Source organism: Triticum dicoccoides, chromosome 2B (genome assembly GCF_002162155.2).
Source record: "Triticum dicoccoides isolate Atlit2015 ecotype Zavitan chromosome 2B, WEW_v2.0, whole genome shotgun sequence".
Lineage (NCBI taxonomy): Eukaryota > Viridiplantae > Streptophyta > Magnoliopsida > Poales > Poaceae > Triticum > Triticum dicoccoides.
In genome coordinates this window covers 62,982,455-62,990,746 of record NC_041383.1, presented here as the reverse complement: position 1 = coordinate 62,990,746, position 8,292 = coordinate 62,982,455, and positions in this window count along the sequence as shown.

Below are 8,292 nucleotides of genomic sequence, written 5' to 3'. Positions count from 1 at the left end.
GAAAACGTGTGCCAACCCCTATGCATAGGTTCATGGGCGGAACCCGCAAGTTGATCACCAAAACATACATCAAGTGGCATGTGATATCCCATTGTCACCACAGATAAGCACGACAAGACATACATCAAGTGTTCTCAAATCCTTACAGACTCAATCCGGCAAGGTAACTTCAAAGGGAAAACTCAATTCATCACAAGAGAGTAGAGGGGGAGAAACATCATAAGATCCAACTACAATAGCAAAGCTCGCGATACATAAAGATCATGCCATAGAGAGAACATGAGAGAGAGAGATCAAATACATAGCTACTGGTACATACCCTCAGCCCCGAGGGTGAACTACTCCCTCCTCGTCATGGAGAGCGCCGGGATGATGAAGATGGCCACCGGTGAGGGATCCCCCCCTCCGGCAGGGTGTCGTAACGGGCTCTCAAGAGGTTTTTGGTGGCTATAGAGGCTTGCGGCGGCGGAACTCCCGATCTATTGTGTCCTTTGATGTTTTTAGGGTATATGGGAATATATAGGCGAAAGAAGTCTGTCGGGGGAGCCACGAGGGGCCCACGAGATAGGGGGGCGTGCCCTCCTATCTCCTGGCCTCCTTGAAGCTTCCTTCGCTTGTACTCCAAGTCTCCCGGATCATGTTCGTTCCAAAAATCACGCTGCCGAAGGTTTCATTCCGTTTGGACTCCGTTTGATATTCCTTTTCTTCGAAACACTGAAATAGGCAATAAAACAACAATATGGGCTGGGCCTCCAGTTAATATGTTAGTCCCAAAAATGATATAAATGTGTAAAGTAAAGCCCATAAACATCCAAAAGAGGTAATATAATAGCATGGAACAATAAAAAATTATAGATATGTTGGAGACGTATCAAGCATCCCCAAGCTTAATTCATGCTCACCCTCGAGTAGGTAAATGATAAAAACAGAATTTTTGATGTGGAATGCTACCTAGCGTAATTCTTAATGTAATTTTCATTATTGTGGCATGAATGTTCAGATCCAAATGATTCAAAATAAAAGTTCATATTGACATAAGAAATAGTAATACTTCAAGCATACTAATAAAAGCAATCATGTCTTCTCAAAATAACATGGCTAAAGAAAGTTCATCCCTACAAAATCATATAGTTAGGCTATGTTTCATTTTCATCACACAAAATACTCCCATCAAGAACAACCCCGATTTCAGCCAAGCAATTGGTTCATACTTTTTAACGCGCTTCAGCCTTTTTCATGTTTCACGCAATACATGAGCGTGAGCCATGGATATAGCACTATGGGTGGAATAGAATATGATGATGGAGGTTGTGTGAAGAAGACAAAAAAGGAGAAAGGCTCACATTGACGAGGATAATCAACGGGCTATGGAGATGCCCATCAATTGATGTCAACATGAGGAGTAGAGATTGCCATGCAACGGATGCACTAGAGCTACAAATGTATGAAAGCTCAACAAAAGAAACTAAGTGGGTGTGCATCCAACTTGCTTGCTCACGAAGACCTAGGGCATTTGAGGAAGCCCATTGTAGGAATATACACACTAGTAGAAAAGGGGGCAATGGTCCAGGCCGGGCCAACCCATTAGTCCCGGTTCAGTCCAGAACCGGGACCCATGGGGGCATTGGACCCGGTTCGTGAGCCCCGGGGGCCGGCCGGGCCACGTGGGCCATTGGTTCTGGTTCGTCTGGACCTTTTGGTCCCGGTTGGTGGGACGAACCGGGACCAATGGGCCTCGCTCCTGGCCCACCACCATTGGTCCCGGTTGGTGGCTTGAACCGGGACCAAAGGCTGCCCTTTAGTCCCGGTTCATGCCACGAACCGGGACCAATGAATTGCCTATATATACCACTCGCCCGTGAGGAGAGCACTCCCACTTCTCTGTTTTTCCTGGCCGGCGAGGGGAGAGCTTTGTGGTGCTCTAGCTCACCTCCTATGCACACGAGGTGTTCGATGGAATGCCCGAGCCACACTACTTAAGCTTTCTCCTCTCCAAGCTCGACCTCCAAGCTCCATTTTCCTCAATATTTGTCTAGGTTTAGCGGTCCGTCACGTCCCGTCCCCGTCTTCATCGCCGTCGATCGCCCGCGCCGATCTCATCGCCGGCACCACCGTGGTGAGCCTCTTGTTCTTATCTTATTTCTGAAAGGAAAAATATTCTTGTATGTTTAGATAGATACTTGTATTATTTTCTTACTTTTATTATTGCATCTTATATAGTGCGATGGTTTTGGTATCCAACCCCGTCGGCCCTCGTCATGTCTATGATTCGGATGTGGTATATATTATCTTTTCATAACTATTGGTTCATTTATTGTTTATGAAAATTATGCCGACCAACGTGACATAGATTTTATTTATCTAGGAGGTTGTTGAACCGGAAATTCCAACTGACCCTATTGTCGAGAGCTTAAATTTAGTTAAAGAAGAAAACAATTTCTTGAAGGAAAAAATAAGAAAAATTGAGGAGGAGAAGATGATATTGGAGTTGCATGTTGCGGATGTCGTCGATGATCACAAGATCAAGATGGATGCAATGCGCTTGAAGACTAGAAATATTAGAAAATATGCCATTCATACCGAGGCTTGGTATCATTATGCCGTTGGATCAGTTGTTACCTTGGTTGCGATTATGATCGCATTTGTTTTCGCATTAAAATGTTTTACATAGTTTCAATGTATGGTTTAATTAATTTAGATGCTGTGCAGAGCTTTATGTTGTTAGATGAGAACTATGTATGTACTTTGGTTTTAATGTGATGATGAACTTCTATTAATTTGGTCACTTAATTATCTATTCATGATGTTCTGTAATGATTTTTGACAAACTTAGTTATATATAATGCACGTAGATGAACCGGCAATGGATGTACGGTGAAAGACACACCTACGAGTACATTAAGGGCGTGCATGATTTTCTCGAAGTGGCTGAGGCAAACAAGCAGAATGGTTTTATGTGTTGTCCATGCCCTATATGTGGGAATACGAAGTCTTACTCTGACCGGAAAATCCTTCACATCCACCTGCTTTACAAGGGTTTCATGCCACACTATAATGTTTGGACGAGGCACGGAGAAATATGGGTTATGATGGAAGACGGCGAAGAAGAAGAGTACGATGACAACTATGTGCCCCCTGAATACGGTGATGCTACTGAAGATCAAGAGGAACCAGCCGATGTGCTCGATGCTGCTGCAACGGGCGAAGCTGCTGAAGATCAAGAGGAACCATACGATGTGCCCGATGATGATGATCTCCACCGGGTCATTGTCGATGCAAGGTTGCAATGCGAAAGTCAAAAGGAGAAGCTGAAGTTCGATCACATGTTAGAGGACCACAAAAAAGGGTTGTACCCCAATTGCAAAGATGGCAACACAAAGCTCGGTACCGTACTGGAATTGCTGCAGTGGAAGGCAGAGAATGCTGTGCCTGACAAAGGATTTGAGAAGCTACTAAAAATATTGAAGAAGAAGCTTCCAAAGGATAACGAATTGCCCGACAGTACATACGCAGCAAAGAAGGTCGTATGCCCTCTAGGATTGGAGGTGCAGAAGATACATGCATGCCCTAATGACTGCATCCTCTACCGTGGTGCGTACAAGGATCTGAACGCAAGCCCGGTATGCGGTGCATTACAGTATAAGATCAGACGAGATGACCCTGGTGATGTTGATGGCGAGCCCCCCAGGAAGAGGGTTCCTGCGAAGGTGATGTGGTATGCTCCTATAATACCACGGTTGAAACGTCTGTTCAGAAACGGAGAGCATGCCAAGTTGATACGATGGCACAGTGAGGACCGTAAGAAAGACGGGAAGTTGAGAGCACCCGCTGAAGGGTCGCAGTGGAGAAAAATTGAGAGAAAGTACTAGGATGAGTTTGCAAGTGACCCAAGGAATGTATGGTTTGCTTTAAGCGCAGATGGCATTAATCCTTTTGGGGAGAAGAGCAACAATTACAACACCTGGCCCGTGACTCTATGTATGTATAACCTTCCTCCTTGGATGAGCATGAAGCGAAAGTTCATTATGATGCTAGTTCTCATCCAAGGCCCTAAGCAACCCGGCAACGACATTGATGTGTACCTAAGGCCATTAGTTGAAGAACTTCTACAGCTGTGGAATGGAAACGGTGTACGTACGTGGGATGAGCACAAACAGGAGGAATTTGACCTAAAGGCGTTGCTGTTCGTGACCATCAACGATTGGCCCGCTCTCAGTAACCTTTCAGGACAGACAAACAAGGGATACCACACATGCACGCACTGTTTACTTGACACCGATAGTATATACCTGGGAAGCTGCAGGAAGAATGTGTACCTGGGCCATCGTCGATTTCTTCCGACCAACCATCAATGTCGAAAGAAAGGCAATCATTTCAAAGGCGAGGCAGATCACCGGAAGAAGCCCGCCATGCGTACCGGTGATCACGTACTTGCTATGTTCAATGATTTACATGTAATCTTTGGAAAGGGTCCCGGCGCACTAGCTGTTCCGAATGACGCTGAGGGACACGCACCCATGTGGAAGAAGAAATCTATATTTTGGGACCTACCCTACTGGAAAGACCTAGAGGTCCGCTCTTCAATTGACGTGATGCACGTGACGAAGAACCTTTATGTGAACCTGCTAGGCTTCTTGGGTGTGTATGGAAAGACAAAAGATACAGCTAAGGCACGGGAGGACCTGCAACATTTGCACGAAAAAGACGGCATGCCTCCAAAGCAGTATGAAGGTCCTGCCAGCTATGCTCTTACCAAAGAAGAGAAGGAAATCTTCTTTGAATGCCTGCTTTGTATAAAGGTCCCGACTGGCTTCTCGTCGAATATAAAGGGAATAATAAATATGGCAGAGAAAAAGTTTCAGAACCTAATGTTTCATGACTGCCACGTGATTATGACGCAACTGCTTCCGGTTGCATTGAGGGGGCTTCTACCGGAAAACGTCCGATTAGCCATTGTGAAGCTATGTGCATTCCTCAATGCAATCTCTTAGAGGGTGATCGATCCAGAAATCATACCAAGGCTAAGGAGTGATGTGGTGCAATGTCTTGTCAGTTTCGAGCTGGTGTTCCCACCATCCTTCTTCAATATCATGACGCACGTCCTAGTTCATCTAGTTGACGAGATTGTCATTCTGGGCCTCGTATTTCTACACAATATGTACCCCTTTGAGAGGTTCATGGGAGTCCTAAAGAAATATGTCCGTAACCGTGCTAGGCCAGAAGGAAGCATCTCCACGGGCCATCAAACAGAGGATGTCATCGGGTTTTGTGTTGACTTCATTCCTGGCCTTAAGAAGATAGGTCTCCCTAAATCACGGTATGAGGGGAGACTGACTGGAAAAGGCACGCTTGGAAGGGACTCAATAATATGCAGGGACGGATATTCTTGGTCTCAAGCACACTACACAGTTCTACAGAACTCTACCTTGGTGACCCCGTATGTCGATGAACACAAGAACAGTCTGCGCTCCAAACACCCGGAGCAGTGCGACGACTGGATTACATGTGAACACATCAGTACTTTCAGCAGTTGGTTGGAAACACGTCTCAGAGGTGACAACACTGTTTGTGATGAGTTGTACTTATTGTCCAGGGGACCATCTTTGACTGTATTGATTTACAAAGGATACAAGATAAATGGGAATACATTTTACACGATTGACCAAGATCAAAAGAGCACCAACCAAAACAGCGGTGTCCGCTTTGATGCAACAACCGAGAGGGGAAAGGACACATATTATGGTTACATAGTGGACATATGGGAACTTGACTACGAACATGATTTTAAGGTCCCTTTGTTTAAGTGCAAATGGGTTAATCTGTCAGGAGGCGGGGTACAGGTAGACCCACAGTACGGAATGACAATAGTGGATCTGAAAAATCTTGGGTACACTGACGAACCGTTCGTCCTAGCCAATGATGTGACACATGTTATCTATGTGAAGGACATGTCTACCAGACCGAGAAAAAGAAAAGATAAGGACACTACTAGAAAAAGGGCTGCTAGTGGCGCACCCGTTTTCGCTACTAATGGCGCACTACAGGTGCGCCACTAGCACCACGCCATTAGATTTTTTTTACTAATGGTAGTATAGCCCACGGTGCGCCATTAGTATCTGGTATACAAATGGCACACCACATAGAAGTGCGCCATTAGTAACAATTTTTTTAAAAAAAATTCAGAATTTTTTTATCAATTTTTTTTCTTAATCTCAGGTCACTATGGCTTAATCTCGGGTTAATATGCTTAATCTCAAGTCAAATCGCACTCTGTGGTCAAACTTCCCAAAAGCTCACCCATCCTCACACTACCCCAGCCTGAGCACGCTTAACATCGCAGTTCTATCCAACCCCAGCACCAACTCACTTCACAGGCACTTGTTGATATATCTATCATATCAATCATATTAAACCTTCTTGATGTCTAGGACTTTATTAATGTTCATGAGTATGATGAAATTTTGAAAAAATATTTCAAACTTCCCAGTCATATTACATATCATATTTTGAAAAAAAAATTGATTTTTTTTCGAAACCAATTTTTTTTCTGTTACTAGTGGCGCACGGTGCGCCACTAGTAAGTTTGAATTTTTTTTCCATTTTTTTCCCTCTAGATCTTAAAAGCCCCGTAACTTTTTTCTATTAGGTTTTTGGGGATTTTGAAAATGTTTAACAAGGTTCCCCAGTTAAATTCGGATGTAACTTTTCGAGTAGATGATTTTTCATATAAAAAACATTTTAATCCGAGTTCGTATGCAAAAGTCATGCCCATTTTACAAATTCCAGAGAGATTTTGCAAATAAAGTCGAAATTCATATTTGTAAATTTTCCCAACAAGTAGACCACATATCACATGGGAAACTTATTTTATTTTATTTTTTTGACATTTCCATCATTTTCTTTTATTTTTTTTTAAACTGAAAAGGCGGTCCACCGAGGGGTGCATTCGGTGGAATTTTTGGGCCAAGTTAATAATGGTGCACCACACACACGGTGCGCCATTACTAGTTTTGAAAAAAATTTGAAAAAAAATTTGAAAAAAAATTACTAGTGGCGCACAGTGGATGTGGTGCGCCATTACTAGTTTAACTAGTAATGGCGCACTATCCACTAGTGCACCATTACTAGTTTTGAAAAAAAATAAAAAAAATTGAAAACAATTACTAGTGGCGCACCGTGGATGTGGTGCGCCATTACTAGTTTAACTAGTAATGGCGCACTATCCACTGGTGCGCCATTACTAGTTTTGAAAAAAAATGAAAAAAAATTGTTACTAATTCGCACCGTGGGTGTGGTGCGCCATTAGTATTTGGACACTAATGGCGCACCAACACATGGTGCGCCATTAGTATATACTAATGGCGCACCACATGTCTGGTGCGTCATTAGTGGCCATATCATCTAGAGCCCTTTTCCTAGTAGTGGGAAGCGAATACATCATATGATGAGCCAAAACGCCACATAGTTCTTTCAGGAAAAAGGGACATCGTGGGAGTGGAAGGCAAGACAGACATGTCTGAAGATTATGAAAAGTTTCATGAAATTCCTCCCTTCAAAGTCAAGGTTGACCCCAGCATTCTGCTAAACGATGAAGATTATCCATGGTTGCGGCGCAATAAGCAAATGACACAAGCGAAGAAAAAGTGAAGACTTTCTCCCGCAACTATTATGACGATACCATGCCAACTTTGTAACATACGAGTATGATACCATTGTCCGTTTTGTACATGCACATGCTATGTGGGTGAAATTATGATACCATGCCAACTTTCAACTTTCTCAGAGTTCATTTGAAATGCTTTAATGTCTTATGGTTCGGTCCTCGTAATACCATTAATCCCGGTTCGCTCCTTGTCAACTATGTTCTCACCAAGAACACTCTCAAGAGGACAGTCACGTGGGCCATTGTTCCCAGTTCGTCTGGGCCTTTTGGTCCCGGTTCCACGCACGAACCGGGACCAATGCGCCTCGCCCCTGGCCCATGACCATTAGTCCCGGTTTGTGCCACAAACCGGGACTAAAGGGTTGGTCCTCGTTGCGCTCAGAGTTTAGTCCCACCTCGCCAACCGAAACGCGCTCACACCGGTTAATAAGCCCGTCCCTCTCTGCCTTGTTGAGCTCCTCTCAACGTGAGAATAGATGCCCCTATACAGGGAATTTGACCTAAATTCATAGTGAATTTCTCTGAAATTCATAGAAATTTATTATGAATTTAGGTTGAATTTTCTCTATAGGCGCATCTATGTTCATTTTTTTAGTAAAGTTAATCACAAACTTGTGATTCACAAAAAT